This window comes from Onychomys torridus, chromosome 19 (assembly GCF_903995425.1).
Source record: "Onychomys torridus chromosome 19, mOncTor1.1, whole genome shotgun sequence".
In the NCBI taxonomy this organism is placed as follows: domain Eukaryota; kingdom Metazoa; phylum Chordata; class Mammalia; order Rodentia; family Cricetidae; genus Onychomys; species Onychomys torridus.
In genome coordinates, this window is record NC_050461.1 from 14,152,653 (window position 1) to 14,171,329 (window position 18,677).

At 39.6% G+C, this 18,677-nt stretch overlaps 1 protein-coding gene across 2 annotated transcripts in view; it reads right to left on the reverse strand.

Moving 5' to 3' along the window:
* Nucleotides 1-18,677, reverse strand: part of Hs3st5 (heparan sulfate-glucosamine 3-sulfotransferase 5) — a 283,395-nt gene that overhangs the window by 224,843 nt on the left and 39,875 nt on the right. The window contains exon 2 of one of the 2 annotated variants that reach the window (XM_036169333.1): nt 1,831-2,041. The exons of the other annotated variant lie outside the window; for it this stretch is intronic. The gene's annotated coding sequence lies outside the window, so the exon portion shown is untranslated. The remainder of the gene's footprint in view (nt 1-1,830; nt 2,042-18,677) is intronic. 2 annotated transcript variants of the gene reach the window in all.

Sequence of the window (18,677 nt, forward strand, 5' to 3'; positions counted from 1 at the left end):
GAATGCTTAAAGAAGTTCTAGTCAACATGCAAGGATTAGATGAGATGGAGCGTAAGTGTGGTATGGCTGTAGATTATAAGCAAGAATTAAATGTGGGGTTGTGGTTTGAGGGAGAGTAAGGCAAGGTGAAATCAATTAAAGATGAAAGTAAATACAAGGTTTTAAAAAATGGGTAACAGAATTTATTAAGATATAAATTGAGGAAATACAGAATGAAGTAGACAACTGAAGTTGTCCCCTGATCTGACCCAGAATGAATCCACCTCATAGGCAGGAGCAGAGGCGTGCGACCCTTCCCCAACTTATCATAAGAGGTCTTGTACACCAGCAGGAAGCACCGCCTCCTTTGGGCCTTATAGCCCAAGGTCATGGGTGGGGCAAATACCACTACACAACATGGTATGTGCTGTGGGATTGTCCAGTGAAGGAGCTCCTTTGGTAGTTCAAGATAAAGAGAGTGAAGAGATGTTTGGGTAACATTTAAAGATGGAATACATGAAATGACCTCAGCATTACATTTTCAAATATTGTTTTCATAGATCATATTTCATAAATGACAGGACAATTTCCAAATATAAATGGGGTCTAATGGGCACAATAAGCCAATTTCCCAAGTACCTACATTTATTCCTATTGGACCATGTTATCCACCTTGGGTCAAGTCTTTGTTCTCTCTCATGTCCTTCTATTTCCACAAGGAAGAAATGAAGTGATATGCTTTTCAGCATGTAATCAGTTAAACGTTGCAAAAAGGCACTGTGGTACTCTGGCTACCTTAGAGCAATCTGTAGCTCCTAAAGCTATCATCTCAGGACAGTGTCTCACTTGGAAAAGGAGGGGAATCTGTGTGGCATTGGCTTCTTTCTGTTTTCAGTTTGCTTTCCTTTGCCAAAGAAAGGTTATATGCCAAGAAAAATATATAAACCCATCTGCAAGGGGGCTGGGCATGGCTGAGGCAGGAGGATGTGGAATATGAGGTCAGCCTGAGATGCAGAGTGAGACTCTATTTCAAAACAAACAAACAGCAACAATGCAAAACTCACGAGGTTCTGTTTTTTTCCGCTTAAAGTCTCAAGCATTTAGAGGTTCCAATCCATCCCTAATAGGGGTGCATGCTATTCATCGTCTCTAATTCTCAATTTAATTGCTTTTTTTCTGAACTCTGTAGGACAGGGTAGCTGATAATGTCAATAGACTATGGACCGCCAGTGGTGAGTAAGTAAAACGTAGGATTAGGAAAGGGTAAAAATACATTCTGTTCCTCTTACTTCCTTACAACAGGAAACACACTGTGGCTTTTTAAAAGCAATTCTATGAACAGTAACCATAATTATATCAAAATAAAACTGTTTATATAAATGCAAATCTTGAGGGTTTTTTTCTCTCCTTTTTAGTTGTGGCAATTTTATCATTTGTGTCTCCTGAATAAACAGACATGTTCTTGAGCATGATGTTTGTTGCACAAAACATTTCATAGGTGAAGGGAAGCAGGGAGCACTTTCTGATAAGGGAATTCATTCTATACTGCTCCATGCTTGAATACACATGTGGAAATTTCATCGACTTCAGGAAAAGCCATATGCAGATATTATTCAAGGATGGTTTAAAGGGTTAGTCCCAGAGGTTTATTCGTATATCCCTTCTTGAGTAAAAAAATGCTATCCTGAATGGTTGCTTGGCCTTAGGTTGCATCTGGAATTCCAGATGAATAAGAAGTGATGGCCTTTTTCTTCTTTCTTTTGCTGTTTTAAAATATATTTAAAATTCTGCAAACATGAAAAGGTCATCATAATTATAGTTGATGAGAGCATCACAGCTTTCATTTCTTACCTTTGGGGAAGCGGCCTGGGCTGGGACTTGAGGTGGGCAGGTTAATGGGAGGAACAATAGATGATTAAACACAGCCACTGACTGGCAGCTGCTTCCCGACATTTGGGTTAAGTCATGAGGGAGGCGACCCAAACAGGGCAAAGGAGCAGGTTTACACGTGCTCTTCAATTATTCTTATGAGATTTATATAGCTCCATAAATGAACACCATGCTGCAATAAAAAAATATGTCAAAATCAATAGAAATCCTTGCTGTTCAATTCTTCTGCATGGACTTGAATATAGGCAATTTAAGGAGTTTTTCTTTTTTTCTTGTCATTATTACTAATTTCCTTGTCTCAAGAATTACCTTTTCTGTATAATTTTGCTTGCAAATTTAACAGTCTTCTGAGGTTTGAGTCAGAAGGAACAGAAAAATTCCTCTTTGGTAAATAGTAAAACACAATAAAATGAGAGTTGAAGTGACTGGGACTCATAGGGGCAGATAGTAGGCCTTTGTGTTTTCATCTGAAAACACTAACGTTTCAGTGCCCTTTAAAAATTTAGTAAAGTTGGGGATCATAAGCTCTTACAATGAACCTTCAGTGGCCTTAATCACTAGTCGCCTATATTCAGATCTCTGCATCTTGACTTCTACAAGTCTGGAAGCTCATGGCAGAGGGTGCGTGGGTGCACAGTTGAGGCAGAACAGAAATGGACAGGGAAAAATAAGAACCTCTGCATGGCTTTACATTAAAAAGAGGAAAGCTAAGAGGGTATACTTCATTTCCCTCTTCCCACAATTTCGCATACACACACGGACCTCAAAGGATTCCCTTTGAAAACAGGATGAAAATGTGTTCTCCATCACAAATAAGGGAGGACAGTTAACTAGAGCACTGGACGGGAAACCCACAGGCCAGAAGGACTCAGCCCCTATGGGGAAAGTTCTCTCTCCAGTCCTTCCTATCTTATGACTACCATTCCACTTAGGGGTTCTCAACCTGTGGGCTGCGACCCCTCGGGGAGTTGAATGACCCATTCACAGGGGTTGCATATCAGATACCCTGCGTATCAGATATTTACATTATGACTCATAATAGAAGCAAAATTACAGTTACGAAGTAGCAATGAAAATGTATGGTTGGGGGTCACCACAACACGAGGAACTGTATTAAAGGGTCACAGCATTAGGAAGGTTGAGAACCGCTGACTGAGAGAAACAATGCAGGACTACTGATCAAAACCAGGCAAATTTAATGGCAAGAAATAAGCTATAATCTCTTTAGCTGACTATTCGACAAAAGTTCTGGAGCTGCTTAGGAAGAGTAAACTGGGTTATTACAAATCCATGCTTCCTTACAAGAAACATCAGCATCTAAATCAGTACTGAGATGTGCATGCTTGTGTGTTCACCTGTATTTAATTGAAAGACAATATATTTTTGTCTGTACAACTGAAATCCAGAGTATGCACAATAAGGAAGTGCTGTTTCAGAAAATGCCCATAACTGATTCTTCTCCTTAAAGTGATACAAGAGAAGTAAGAGACATTGAGTAGTAACATGGGGCTCTGCAATGGGATCACAGTTTCAGTGGCAACTACAACCTGTTATTTCTACTTAGGGGAAGATGGGTGGATCTATGTTTTGCATGCTATATGCATTTCTGAGACTATGCAGTGATGGTGCATAACAAAGCTGGCCCAAGTGTATGTTGGAATTGTAAGATGAGGGTGCTTTCTATCCAAGATAGCTTTCACATTTCTTTTTTTTTTTTTTTTTTTTTTTCTAGACAGGGTTTCTCTGTAGCTTTGGAGGCTGTCCTGGAACTCGCATTTTGCAGGATAAAAGTGTGCACGTTCATTCATGCAATGCATGTGTGCATGTATCTGTGTGTGTGGAGAGGGGAGTGCAGACAGAGACAGTGTGAGAGGCAGAACGTCGTAAAATGTGTTTTACACAGAGAGAAAGAGAGCTCAAAGAATGCAGGAAGGGAAAAATTGTTCAGGTGACTGAGGCATGAAAAGGTGAGGCCACAGGGTGAAGAGCAGATTCAGAAGGCCAATGGCTGCTCTATGTCAGAGTCAAGATTCTTTACCTGTTCCTTAGGGGGTGGTATGCAATAATTCAGGGGGAATATGATAACTTGGGTCTCTCCACATTTGGCCCTCAAGGCCACATAGAAACCTTTCATGGAAGTGTGGAGTTTTGAGCCTGAGTGAGGACTCTGGGCCAACATCCCAGAGCATTTCTTACATAAGATGAATGTTTAGCAACAGGCTAAGATTCAGGACTCCCCGCCACCAGGCAGAGAGAGAGCGGGCATGTGACTGGGAAAGGGGGCCAAGGAGTTGTCATTGAAGTCTACTTTGTAAAGTATCTCCTTATCAGGCTTGCCCTAGTGACATAGTTGATTGTTAGTAAGTCTTTTAGAGGTTGAACTGTTCAATGATAAAGTTTATTTCAGGGAAGTTTCGAAAACTTCAAACAGTATAATTCTTAAAAAAAGTTTGCAGGCAGTAAATATTATATTTCTTCTCTTCTCTCCAACCCCCTGAATGAGCCTTTGGGGATTCCCTTTCAATTTGTATACCTTTGAAGATTATCTGACCTGCTTATTCACAGCTCAGTATTAAAGCCAAAGTAGGGCACCACCGGCTGTAGACAGAGCCTCCAGGAATTATAACTAATGAGCAATAGTCATGAGACCTCGAATCATCACTAGACTGCCGTACACCTATCAATGTGGGTTTTAACAGGCTTGAGGTATTGCTCCAGCCATAAAAGTTTATTCCTTTAAGTAACTTAATTTTACAAGCTTGGCAAAGTTCTTCCTAAGCAGCAGTTTTTGTTTTGTTTTGTTTTAGCATGAAAACAAGGGCTTGGCATTTAATTTTTGAATTCAGAATCAGGAAACATACTCTAGAATTTATGATAGTCCATTTCCCCCATTGGTATCATTCAATACATCTCAATGATTCATTGTATCTTACCATTGCTCTGAAAACAGAGCAGCTTCCACAGTCATGTGTGATGGCATTCCTTAATTAAATCTCTGGATTAAAATAAGCTATATTTTGTGAAGTACATCTGTGAATTAAGAGGTAAGAGACATTTCTTGCAGTGTTAGTCCTGGGTAACAGAGTTTCATCATGAGCATTTTGGACTATGTCCTGATGGACTAGAAAGTTCCTTTGAAAAGTCACACGCGTTTTCTGGTCAGCTTTTCAATAGCTCGACAGCAATAAACTTCTCTTCTCTCTGGAGCTATAACCATCAGATTCCTTGCTTTCCATTTCGCTTTTGCAATCTCTTGTGGCCACTTGAAAAACAACTGCCACTTCGCTGGCATTAGGGGGAGTGAGGGAGTGGAAAATCAAACTTGAAGACAGGTAAGCTTTTAACTCTGCTGTCCAGAAGGGAAAAACTACCTCCTTTGGCTTACACCTTTCTGAGCCCTGGCTTGATGTGAGGCCCCGAAGGGAACACCCTGGTGTGTTTTTATCTCCTCAAAGTGTGGCAAGGCCCCTGGGAAAACACTGAATTGTTTATTTCAGATAAGCCCTGTACTTCTCTGTTCACACACACAAACACACAAAAAAAAATGTTGATTAGCATTTTTGCTGGAGAAACTGGGAGAGGGCAGGACATTAGAGGTAGAAAATGCCCTGGAGAGGAAAGCCAGCATGTGTTCTCAAAAGCAAGGTGCTGAAGAGATGAACTGAAATCATTTGGGAATTTACAATTTAGAGGAACGGCTTGAGGCTCAGGAGTTGTTTTGTGGTGCAGAAACACCCTCAAACTTTACCATATCCAGACACCGTAGGTGGCAGAACATGGCAGCCCCTGTCGCTCTAGCAGGCAGAAGGATGAAACCAGGGAATCTTGACTTTGAGGCCAGCATAAATATGGATGTATATTTGTTTATCTGTTTTTCAACCCCCATCATTTATCTATTTATCTATTGATATCTATCTAATCTATCTATCTATCTGTTTATCTGTCATATATCATCTATCTATTCCAAAGTATGAAACTGTAAGTTTCATACGTGGAGATAGTATGTGAAGAAACAACCCATTCTACAATGAGTTCTATGCTGATAAAAAAACAAAAACCAAACCCAACCCATGTGTTTTCCATGCCTTCTCAAAACTGTAATGTGCAGACACTGGCGTTTTTTTGCATCTTTGAACTCAAGATTCCATTTACAGGCAGTCTCTCAGAGTTGAATCCTGCATTCTTGCCATATGCCAGGGGTTAGGTCATTAATATGTAAAAGAAGCTGGTATCCAGAGAATTGACTTTATAATTGGAGAACACCAGAATAAACCTAACACTTCTCCAACAATGCCCTCCACAGCTCCCTGTTCTCTAGGCTATTAGGCCATGTCCAATTTTCTCGGTCTGTTGGAGGAAGCAGCTGCCTCCGTGTGCTAGAGAAACTTTAATTACGGGGCCTTTTCCTCCCACTGGAAAGCTTCTTCCTGTGGTTTGGAAGTTTGAATTATTCAAGTTCATGTTAATACACAGTGCTGAATGTGCAGCTTGCTTACTGGGATGCACGTGGGGCTGTTTGCAATCCGTGGATCTGATTTCTCTCCCTTCTCTGCCTTCCTTTCCTTTCTCATTTCTTCCTCTTCTTCTTGTAAGACAGGAACCAAGGGACACTTCTCACCGAGACTCACAGAAATCACGGGCAGAAAATCCAGTGGAAGTTTCCCAAGTACAACTCTTTCTTCCTTGAAATTCTCTTTACAGGAAGTAACATGATACATAGACACCCTGACAGCCATTCTCAGAACCATTAAGTATATTTCCTCCAAATCCAGGCCACACAATTGTTTTTCCCCCTGTAAACTGCACTCAATAAGACCAACTTCAACTTTCCTATTGAAGCTACAAAGCACAAAGAAAGAGTCATGGATGCTGGCCTTATCTTCATTTTCATTTTTCATTTTTTTTTTTCACTGCATGCTGTGAGAATAACAAATTCTGAATTTCACTTTTTGATTAGTCTTTTTAGTGATTTGCTCAGAACACCAGTCCTAATGTTCCCTTACTCTATTTTTTTAGTCTAGATTTTGAGTTGTTCATTATGACTCCTCAACGAACAAAATCAGCATGGACATGCTCAGGACGATGCCAGGGTTAAGAGCCATTGTGATCTCTGGGCTTGGTTGGTCTTTGAACACTTGCAAAGCCTCATAGGTTTTATTTCCTTGTAGTAGTGGGAACAATCATATTAACTATTAAAAATAGTAGTGGCAATGTGAACACTATCAAGAGACTGCATAAATCAAATCGATCATATTTACTATATTTTTTCAAAATTATGAGTATGAATTAAGGAATTTTATTGTCACTTTCACATCTTGAAGTGAGCATCATTGTCAAACTTTCTGTTCCAATTTACTCCACTGAATGAAATTGCCTTAGAAATCAAGAGTCCATGATGCAGAATTCTTTTCCCTCCCTACAAATTAAATCTTCTCCATGAAGAAAAACAGCAAAAGCCAGGGAGATGATATGCTTCCAGTAAAGACTAGAGGGATGTGTGAGTCCTCTAATTCATAATTGAAAGGCTTGGTGCAAATGACTGGCTGAGACATGCTGCTAGGGATTGTTTTAGGCTACATAGGAGGCAAGGGTCTGCAAAGGGAACTACCAGTGGATTTTTCTTTGTTTGTTGTTTGTTTGTTTGTTTATTTGTTTGTTTCCAGAAAGGTTGATTATTCAAGCAGAAAATGCAAACAGAAGGAATGTATTCAAACTAACATTGCATAGACTTTTTTTTTTAAATCAACCAATGTTTTGAAGTTTTGCTGTTAAATGATTGCATGTTATAATGTTTGAGCTAAGGGACTAAGTCTCAGTTATAACTTGATAACAAAAACCCTGTCACTGTGTATCTCCTCAATCATATTCCAAGGAGCATAAACTCTTCCAGACTGTAGGTCTGTGTTTATGACAACAGAACCCCGAGAAAAGGGTGGAGGTAGGCACAGTGTAACTCAGGGGTACACAGGCAGAATCCTCAAAACACAGTGATAACAATGGATTCTCCAATGTACTTTGTGTCCACAGTACACCCTTATAGCCGTGTGTCACACACTCATACTTCAGCCTATGACAGCTACACCTATGATGGAGATTCCATGAGATTTTTTTTCTTTTGATATAGGGTCTCACCATGTAGTCCAGCTTGGTCTGGAACTCACTATGTAGACAAGGCTGTCCTTCAGCTCACTAAAATCTGTCTGTCTGTGCTTCCCAAATGCCGAACTTTAAAGCATACACCACCACGCTCGGGGATTCCACAAGATAATGGAACTGAGGGTTCCTATTGCCAGGGACATTGGATGCACAGTGTCACAGTATGCTGGTCATATTTTTGTGGTGAAACTACAATAATAAAATCTATTCAGTGCCAAACATATATAAGTATAGAACATGCATACATGTATAGCTTATATGTAGTGCCCAATCCTTATAAATGATAACAAAATGTTATTGATTTGTGTATTTTGAACTATAATTTTAATCTTTAGAGTATGTTCTCCCTACTTAAGCAAAGATTACTGTAGAACAACATACCATGCTATATTGGAAGTGGCCTTCAACATCTCATGGTCCCAGTTTCCTTGACTGCTTAAAGAGGTTATGTTAACTGACTGACCATCTAGGATATGGAAGCATGCTCCACAATTTTAGCACAAGGACAAATCAGTGTATGCCAAGGGCCGTGGGAGTATACAGCAGGTCATGGGGTCACTGGCTGTGGAAACCAGTTGTTTTCTGTCTGTAATTTTCTTGGTTGCCACCATTATCCCTCCCTAATAAGAACATCTGTGGGGTGCTTTCTACGGCCTTTTGGGGGTGTGTTTTATATCTCTGGGCACACATTGAGCTGTGGATTTCTGTTTAAGCTGTATATTTCTGATGAACAGAAATATTACTAGCATATTCTTCTTTACTGACACAGGAAAGTACAGTATTCTCAGTCTCAAAGACAAACTTTTATACATTTTGCAAAGACCTTAGAACAAGTCCAAAAACAGACTAAGGTGCCCCTACAAAATATACAGAAAGATTAATTCCCAGTTGGCTACATCAAGGCCAGTGTGTTTACACTGAGATATTGCTCTGTTCAGTAGTTCCCATTCTGCATGTACCCTGACCACTCAAGGTCCAGCCAATTGTTTACTGTCTGAGACCCCTCACCAACTTAAAGCTACATGCACGAGTCACTGTGACGATACTAGCTTAAAGAGGAACTACATGACTTACCTTGTGTTTTGAGAATGGGTAGGACCCTGAAAATGTAATTTAGATTTGTCCAGAGTTTGGCTGTGAGAGCAGCGACAGAGGCAGTCCGGAGAGAGAAGGCTGTGTAGAGCTATGTGAGAGCTGCTGCAGAATGTGAGTGAAGAGTGTGTGTGTGTGTGTGTGTGTGTGTGTGTGTGTGTGTGTGTGTGCTGAGTAAGATGAATAAGAAGAGGAATGAGAAAAGTGTGAGGGAGTGAGGGAGTGATATGTGAGTGAGTGTGGGAGAGAGAGCTGCTGCTGTGTACAGGAGCTGTGCCTAGAAACTGTGTAAAGGGCTGTCTGGTGAGAGAGTTGTGTAAATGAGATGTTTCGCTGTAGCTGTGTGGAGATATGTAGCTGTGTGGAGACAGAAAGGGTGAGAGACCACTTTTGAGATGAAGTAAAAGGGAAAATTATCATCAGAGAGTGTTTTATGTTTCCTTAATTCACCAGTCATAGATAGATTAAAACTTATTCCTAGTTACCCTCAGATAAAAAAGCTTCCTATCAGCTCAATACTCTGAGGCATTCCTTTGATTACTCTGAACTGATTGTGGGAGCTAGTATCCCATGGTCCCTGTTAAGTGGAACCATGAACTCCTTAGAACATATCCCTGTCATTAAATGATATACATGCGTGTGACATGTGGGTATGTGAGTAACTGTATGTTTGTATGTGCTCTAAGTAGAAGCATACCAAATTTAAAACAAAATGTTTAAATTTAAACCAAAGTCTAAATTGGTCCCCAGCTCGACTTTTCAGAGTTAAAGAAGTCCTCTACCACGACAAAATGAGTGACACACAAAGTGATACAGATTGACCAGGGAAGATGTCAATACCAAGTGCCACTTCTAGACATTTATCTAAATAATTATTAGGATCTCAAAGAGTGGTACTTCATTCACTGGAGCACTGTGGAAGAATAAACAAAGTCACACACACACACACACACACACACACACACACACACACACACAATCTGAATATTATTTGGGTTTTGAAAAGAGAAAAATTCCTTAATAGGTGACAATGTGATGAACCTTAAGGGTGTCACACTAAGTGAAATAAGCTAGCTACAGAAAAATAAACATTGCATTGTTCTACTGTTATAATTTATCTAACAGCCATATTCCCAGCATCATAAAGTATAGGAGATTCTACAATGAAAATGACATATGAAACTCATCACAACACAGTGGCTATCTACCAATCTAGACATTTTTATAAAGCTCAACTGAGTCTGCAGTTGGTAAAGACACCACCTTCTAAAATCCACATGATTCTCTGTGACTCTCTCTCCCTCTCAGTATCATTAAGCACTGTCCTGCTGCAACAATAGGAAAAGCAGCATCTTGATGAATAAGAAACCTTAAAGTTTGGCTCTTTCCACCACGGTGTAATTCAGGAGGCCTGAATAGAAAGAACAATACTGACTTTCTAACATGGATCCAGAAGCATCCATTCTCTAGATAGGCAGAAACCTCTATGGCAGACCTGACCAATGGTCTCATTACTCTAATACCCTACTTCTAAAAGTGCTCTATACTGGCTAGTTTATTAAAAGACATACCCAACCCCTGGCATAAAGTGGCTAATTGTGCACTACATTGAAACATAAAAATGTCCCCTTTATTAGTGTCTAATTAATTTCCACCTAAAAGCTTCCAGGGGAATAATCCTTGAAATCTTCTTCTATTGAGACTAGAGAATGTGAACCTCTTACTCCAACATGCATGCACACATGGTCACACTTGCATGGTCAATAAAAATTTAGTTTATTCCTGTGGAACTTAAGAAAGTTGGGAATTACTTAGAACCACCATTATAAATACATTATACAAAGAGTGTGCATAATGATCAGACCATTAGAATTATGTAATCATATTTGCTAAATAATGTCCAACGATAGTAAAATCAACAATCACTGGTACTATATTTAGAATTGATGAAGTTCTAGTGTTTTTGTGTGTAGCTAGGTGGACAACACAAGGCTCCTAAAAGCATTGTTTTATGAGATTGTGCCTTTACTCAATATAAAAGGACATAAGACTATCAGAGACTCGTGCGGTTCACTTCCTATTTCTCTGAGCTCTTACTCTTAGAGCCCTGAGCAACCACACTGAGACAGAAGATGGGTAGGTAGAGGCCTGGATCCAGATATACGACACAAGTTTGGTCAATGTGAGTGACAATTATCTGGAGCAGGATAGACCACAAAAGGTTTTATGGAGAAGGCGTTTATGCCATCTTTATCCCAAATCTTTCCAGAATATGTCCCCTGGATGCCTTGTCCCAAGATGACCAGGATGTGAGACAGAGTTTCTACTCAAAGATGTCAACGAAAGTAATTCATTTTGATGGTGATGAGAATTGCTGCCCTATCTTGTTGAAGCTAACAGCAGTAAAATCATTGTCTCCACTTCTCCCTACCATAAAGATACATGGTTCCTGAAGAACACAGACTCACTATGGACTTTGTAGTCTAAATGCTTTGCCTGATTATTGAGACAGAGAATTATGTTCCACATATATTAACTAGAACAGTGTCCGACACACATTGGGCCTTCAGTAAATGTTTCTGATGGAGTATTTGAATGGAAGAGTGGATATACTTCATCACAAACTTGGTTTTTCTAACTAATGTTCTCCTAGAGTTTTCAATCTAGAATTTACACATTTTCAAATATATTTCATAGTCAGGCTTGCAATACCACATAGAGTTTTTAACACTAAAAATATATACCCCAAAGACAATTCAGTCACCAGCTAAAAAAAGAACCCACATTGGGCACTGATCAGAGCTATTTATAAGTTTTCCTTGGGTAGGAAAAATGATGCCATATCTGTAACTGCTTCCAAATCAGCAGAGAGGAGAGCCAATAATTCAAGAGAAGAAAATTGCTTTGGATATTCATATTAAAACAAAAGACAAACTCTCCAGACACACTACCCATCCCTTCGTTCCTTCTATTTTTAAATGGCCCCGGCCAATAAGAAAGCACTTTGGATTTAATCACCAACTGTGTCCCGCATTTTCAGCACACCAGTCCTGCCTGAGGCAGCAGAGACCCCTTCCCATTTCCTAGCGCTCTGCAAATGTTGAAGTCACAAGCTGCACTGTAGTTTTTAGCTGATGAGATTAACGCTTCTTGTCTATTTTCCTCTGGAAGGTTGTGAAGGTTGGTATGCCCTGGAACTTTCACGTGCCTCAGAAAGAACTGTTTAATATGCACAGATTTTCTTTGTAACCAGTGAAATCAGAGATGTTAACCAAGATGAAGGCTGTATTTTGCCAACTACTTTCCTATGAGCTTTTACATTTTTTTTTTTTTTTTTAGCAGAGGATCGAACCCAGGACCTTGCGCTTGCTAAACAAGCATTCTACCACTGAGCTAAATCCTCAACCCTCTGGTCCTTCTCTTGATCACAGTTCTTAAATACAAAACTGCCCTGTTGCCCATTGGCAGTGGTGCCTGCCTTTAATCCCAGCACTTGGGAGGCAGACCCAGGCGGATCTCTGTGAGTTCGAGGCCAGCCTGGTCTACAAAACGAGATCCAGGACAGGCTCCAAAGCTACAAGATGAAACCCTGTCTCGGAAAAACAAACACACAAACAAACAAACAAACAAAAAAACCAAACAAACCAAAAACTGCCCTGTAGGTAGCATAATAATGAGCATTGTAGCTTGTGTGAGGAATGAAAGGTGATAAAACTTCTCTTATAATAATGATTATAGAAGTGTGGAAAGGCTGCTCCATTATTGTATGTGAGTGCTCTTCCTTCAGTTTGCAGAGACAGAGTTAGAAATGGCATCTTTCCTTAAATCCCACTCTGGCCCATTATTCCAAAGTGATTCACTATGGCGAAAACACCACACGGTTTTTGTTTCTATTGTAATTACATTTTTAGAATCTAATTAGCACATCAGAAGTAGTCCTTCGAAAGACAGTAAGCAGTGTGGATCAGCTTTCCAGGTGTGCCCTCTACCAAAGCTACTACTGTCTGTTGTTCTTCCTGGAGTGGACTGGAGGAGACAGGTTCATCTTTTATTATTTACTTTTTTTTTTTTTTTAAGCATCTGAATAATTGGTGGTCAGTTGGGTTTAAAGGAAGAATCCAGAGCTGCTTTTCAGCTATCACGGAAAAAGCCAAAAACAGTTGAAGTTCCATCCTGAAATTTCCCCTGTAAAGGATCCCTTTGGATGCAGCTCAGACTGAAATTGGGGATTTCACTCTCCTGAGGTCGCTCTGTTCAGTCTCCTGCTTCTCACCCATCTTGTCCTAGGAGGACCAGCCCTACTGAGACCCCTTAATAGTTCGAGGAGATTTCAATACCAGATGGTCTCTCAGAGTAGATGCTATTTATATTTTCCTTTTGAAATATATGCTTGTTTGGGAATACATTTTTATTTTTAAAATCATAACCAGACACTTTCTAGGTGATGTTTGTGTTGATATTGTCACATTTAATAAGAATCTCTAAAAATATTAAAAGGAGATAGCTCTTGTATCAGACTGTGTGACTCAATTTTTTTAAAATTTTATTTAATTGAAAGAAATTAGCTGTCATGGAAAGCTGTTGTCAAAAATGTGTTGTAAATGGCTTGTTTTTAAACTTTCACCACTGGTCCTGCTGATTACACTATGTTCATCACAAGTGTAAAGGTGGAGCTGGGGACCTCACAGTGCCCGGCTCTAGGGAGCTGCCTCTCATCGGTGCTTTATCTTGGTGTAACTGTCAGAAGGGCATTCATCCTCAGGCCCTCCTGGAAGCAGAGTGACAAGCCTGTCCTCTAGAGGTGATGAACATCAAGGGATGGATGGGTTCAGTCCACCTACCCTGACACAGTGCCTTGGCACTACTGCTAATTTCCTGTTGTGCAACATTGGAGATCTCGCCTTTGCAGCAAATGGCAGGCTAATTAAACAGAGTCATGTATATTTCACATGAGGGAGCCCACCAATCACTGAACAGAGCTCCTGTTCAGTCTTCACCTGTCAGTATGCTAGCACACTTAAGACCTTGAAGATCAATTGCTCTCAGCATCCATGCAGCTACAGGTTAGTACTGAATATAATGGAGAGAAAAGAATACAAAGTCAAGTCACTCATTAATTTGACTGGTATTTATGAGGCTGTGTGTTGGGCAGGCACTGAACCTCGGGTCATGTGATCCACTTCCCATCTGATAGATAAGATAAAGTCTGTGCCATGGAAAGGGCAAATCTGACTTCTGTGAGGCATTAGTAAGCTCTTATAATGCCCTTGTGGACAGGATGAAAAAAGGTGGGTTGTCTTATAGGATGATTGATATGAATGTCTGATAAATGGATGGTGCCACCATGAAAGAGATCCATGATGCCAGGCCTGGGAGCTCAGAGTTCAGCTCTTTCTGATTCCACATTTGTTATCGGTGCCTTCAATGAAGACTTTACAAAGGGCCTCTTTATCAGCTTAGTGGAAAGTGCTTTGGCTCCAGGTTTAAGATTCTGCTTTGACACAAGCCAGGATATAAAATCTGCAAGTGTCTGTATTCTCATGAGTGAAAAAGGAATACCTATACTGTCATTATGGAGTAACTCTGAGAATAAAAGGGAATGTGTGTTAGCTGAATACGTACCTACTCAACCAAAGTATGCTTTAAGGAACCACTAAGGACATAGACCAAAACAAACAAACAAACAAACCTAGCTATTGTGGTCTACAGAAAATAAAGATTAAAATGACCTTAAATAGTAGAATAAAGAATATAATAACACTAAAGACATAATGAGGCTATGTAGTCATTTTTAAGTTTCACAACTCCTTTATAATCATGCTTTTCAGTTAATTCTATCATAAAGTCTGATAGATAGCAGAGTCTTGATCCCTTTTGCACTGTGATAACAGTTTCTCTCTCTCCCTCTCTCTCTCTCTCTCTCTCTCTCTCTCTCTCTCTCTCTCTCTGTGTGTGTGTGTGTGTGTGTTCTCATGGTTCTGGAGGTTGGGCCATGCAAAGCTCAAGACAACCATATCTGGTGTGTGTCTTGCTGCTGTGTTCTCACACAAGACTATATTCAGGGAGAGTGTGCCTACTCCCTTCTCCTTATTCTCCCATTCTTTGCTCATGCATGTACACTTCACAAAACAAAGGATGCAGGTTAACAACAACAACAACAAAGAGTGGCGACACTACTTTCAGTCATAATTATCTATTTTCCATTGCCACCCTTTCAATTCAGGTAATATATTTTCATCAAAGAACAAAACTTCATACAGAACATGGTAATAAATGGCCCTCAAACCAGGAGATATATCTGGTGAGCATGTTAGGCCCAGAAAACTCATCCAGAAGCTCAAATTCCTCTTCAAAAAGAGACTAAGTGCTTTATTAGGGCAAGAAGAATAAGACTAGAAGTAGAAAATAATATTCAATCTGCCACAAATAGAGGAAGTCTAAATTTTGTGAACATATTTTCAGTATGGACAGAGCTACACCCATTACATTGAGAAATACAAGGCCATTTAGCCCACTGTCTTTCCTCCCTCTACAATCTTTTGTATGGTCAGCTACTTGGAGCACAGATACAAAATAGAAGGAACCACAACAGAGAAGAGGCAGGCAAGGGGTAGGTGCATACTATAAGTCAGTACTGCGCACTAGTCTCAATTAATAAGAGCACATCTGTAATTGCCTGTGTGTCACAAGGAGTGGATACAATAAGACATTTGGGGAATAAAACCAGAACAGTGCTTTTAAGAACCTCAACATTAATGTTCTATGACTTCTTGGCACTTTTTAAAAAAGTTACTGTGATGGCAGTATACCTACCCTTCTTTACAAAAATAAAATATTAATAAATTTGCCAAAATTGAAAGTAACTGAGAACTCTTGATTAATTAGCGCTTTCTTTGGGAAATGGTTTGTTTATTTTTTTATGTGCGCATCTGTAGGAACTCATGTGCCTCACTTGTGTACTAGTGCCTGGAATCCAGAAGACATCAAGGCTGCCTGCAACTGGAGTTTGAGCCATTTGGTATGGTTACCTTAGCTACTGAGGGTCCCATTTTAGTGCTATCTTAATGACTGAAATTCAAATAAATTAAACAACAAAGATTGACTGAGGTGATTTCCCCACTGTCAGAATGTATAAATTATCTTTTTAAGAGGAAAAAAATCTTAATAAAATAGAAATATATAAATGATTTTGATTCTTTTTTTCCTATTTCAGATGTTCATGTCTAGTAGGGCTCATATTCTAGATATTCTAGGTACATTTTACTTTTTTCTGAGATTATTTAACAGTAAAGAAGAACATTTATTAGAATCTGCACTGGCGAGTTTTCCATAGATGTTAATTTTATAACATAACAAAATCTATGCTATCATCTTCCAGCACTCTCAGGTGCTTAGTACATGTCAGAAATATGCAAATAAATTTTCCTGTAATATCTCGGTTAGCCATCACAACTTGATAAGGTTGGAGATACTGTTATTCTAGTTTCATAGATGAGAATTATGGTGATTAATTTTTATAGTCAACTTGACTGGATTTAGAGACACTGAGGAGAGACACCGATATCTTTGCTAATATTTTCCTTGGAAATCCAGCTTCCTTCTGCAGGTTGTACAAATGTACTGGCATCACTGGGGAGAAGTAAAGTGTTGTCCGGAGGATAAGATGCTTTCAGTTCCTCAGTTGCAAACCCATTGTCAAAAGCTTCTAGTCAGCCCATGGGAGTTAATGATGAACAAGGCATCTGTGATTTAGTGAGTACCATCCCCAGTGGTAAATAAGGTCTATATATTTAGCCTTGGCACCTGTTGTGTGTACAATGTGACCTGTCCTTTAAAAATGTCCTTGTGTTGAGGTTACTCAGCAAGTGATACTGAGGGGGTGCTATCTTTCAATAATGGCAAAAATATTATATATTTAACCACTGAATGTTTGCTGAATGGCTGCTGAGGATAGGAACAAGTTTGAGGAAATAGCTACCTGAAGACATGCCTTTGAAAGATACGTTCCTAGACCTTCTTCCTTGCCTGTGATTTCTGGCCACCATGGAGTGAACAGCTTCATTCTTTCAGATAATTCCACAGTTGTATAGTTCCTCATCTCGGGCCCTGAGCAACAACCCTCTAGCCATGAACAGAAACCAAAACAAACCTTTTCTATTTGTTAGTCCTTTATATCAGACATTTAGTAACAGCAATAAAATTTAGTAACAGTAATTATAGTACTAGTGTATGTTTAAGGCACCTGTATTCCAAATAAGCCATTCTCTATTCTATAGGCACCAGCACTGCCTACACTACACGTTTTCCCAAATATAATAAATCTTAGGTTTCTTTCTTATCTACCTAGGGCTGAATCCTTGACTTGAACTCAGTTTTGGTACATGACCACTCTCCTCATCATCTCTCCCAGAGGATGTGAGCATATGGCTGAGTTCTCAACAGCATCCTGGGGCTCTATTCAGAATGGGCTAGGTCTCCCAGGACCATGACACAGGGTTGCCATGGGACACTATCTGCTCATCACCACTTAGGTATGCCTGCCAAATTTAGGAGAATGGAAGGGCAGTCAAGGTCTTAGAAGAATCTTTTAAAAGGAAAAAGCACCCTCATGGATAATTAAACACCAATCCCAATGTTAAAGCGACAGTATGTGTTCATTAGGTCTTTGCTGGCTTTCACCACCAGCTTTGCTATCCAAGCTCCAAACCCCACAGTTTGCTGCTCTTCTCTCCAAGATTAGCAAACATTCAGACTTACTCAGAATGGTGCTGAGTTATTCTCGCCAAAGTGTCATCCTGAAGGCTATACTTCAGGTAGGTAAGGAATATGCATTCATCTAATGTGTGATGAGTCTAGATGTCCTTACATATATCTTACAGGCTAAACCAGGTCATAAGAAAGATATAAAAATCACTCGTTTTAGTCAACATAATCTTCAAAATGTAGTCTCAAGGTAACAGTAACCTGGACCTGCTGGAAGCCACAGAATATGATTATTAAGTGATCAATGGGCTATGGCAGCATATAAGAAATATTAAGGAAGGTCATGCTTAAGTTTATTAATGATAGAGTTTACCTGGTTTTATTTCTTCACGGTGGCTATAAGCAAAATTAAATCATAAATCATATTCCTGCTTAAGTAAAACCTGGGACAATAATTCAGATACATAAATGCCAGGTTAAAAGACATTAAAACATCTGAAAAGCAATGAGGAATAATGAAAATTCCTTACAAAAATATCAGAGAGCAGATATTTGGGGTATAATATGTGGCTGGAAATAATTATTGGTCTTTTTTCTGGGTAAGCTTCAGATCAGTGAGTTCATGAACTAAAGCTTCTTTCCAGTCTCCTTCTCATGCTTTTCATTACTTTCAGAGCATTAGGATGCATCTTTAGCCCCCTGTCCTTCACTGTGTGCCCAATCATATTGTCTTTATTCACAGAGAGAGCATGTCACTCCATCTCAAGCAAGGACAAAATGATCATATACTGGATCTATCAATAGAACATCAATGTTGACACTACTCTTGCTAAGTTAGGTTTGACCATGTTTCAAAT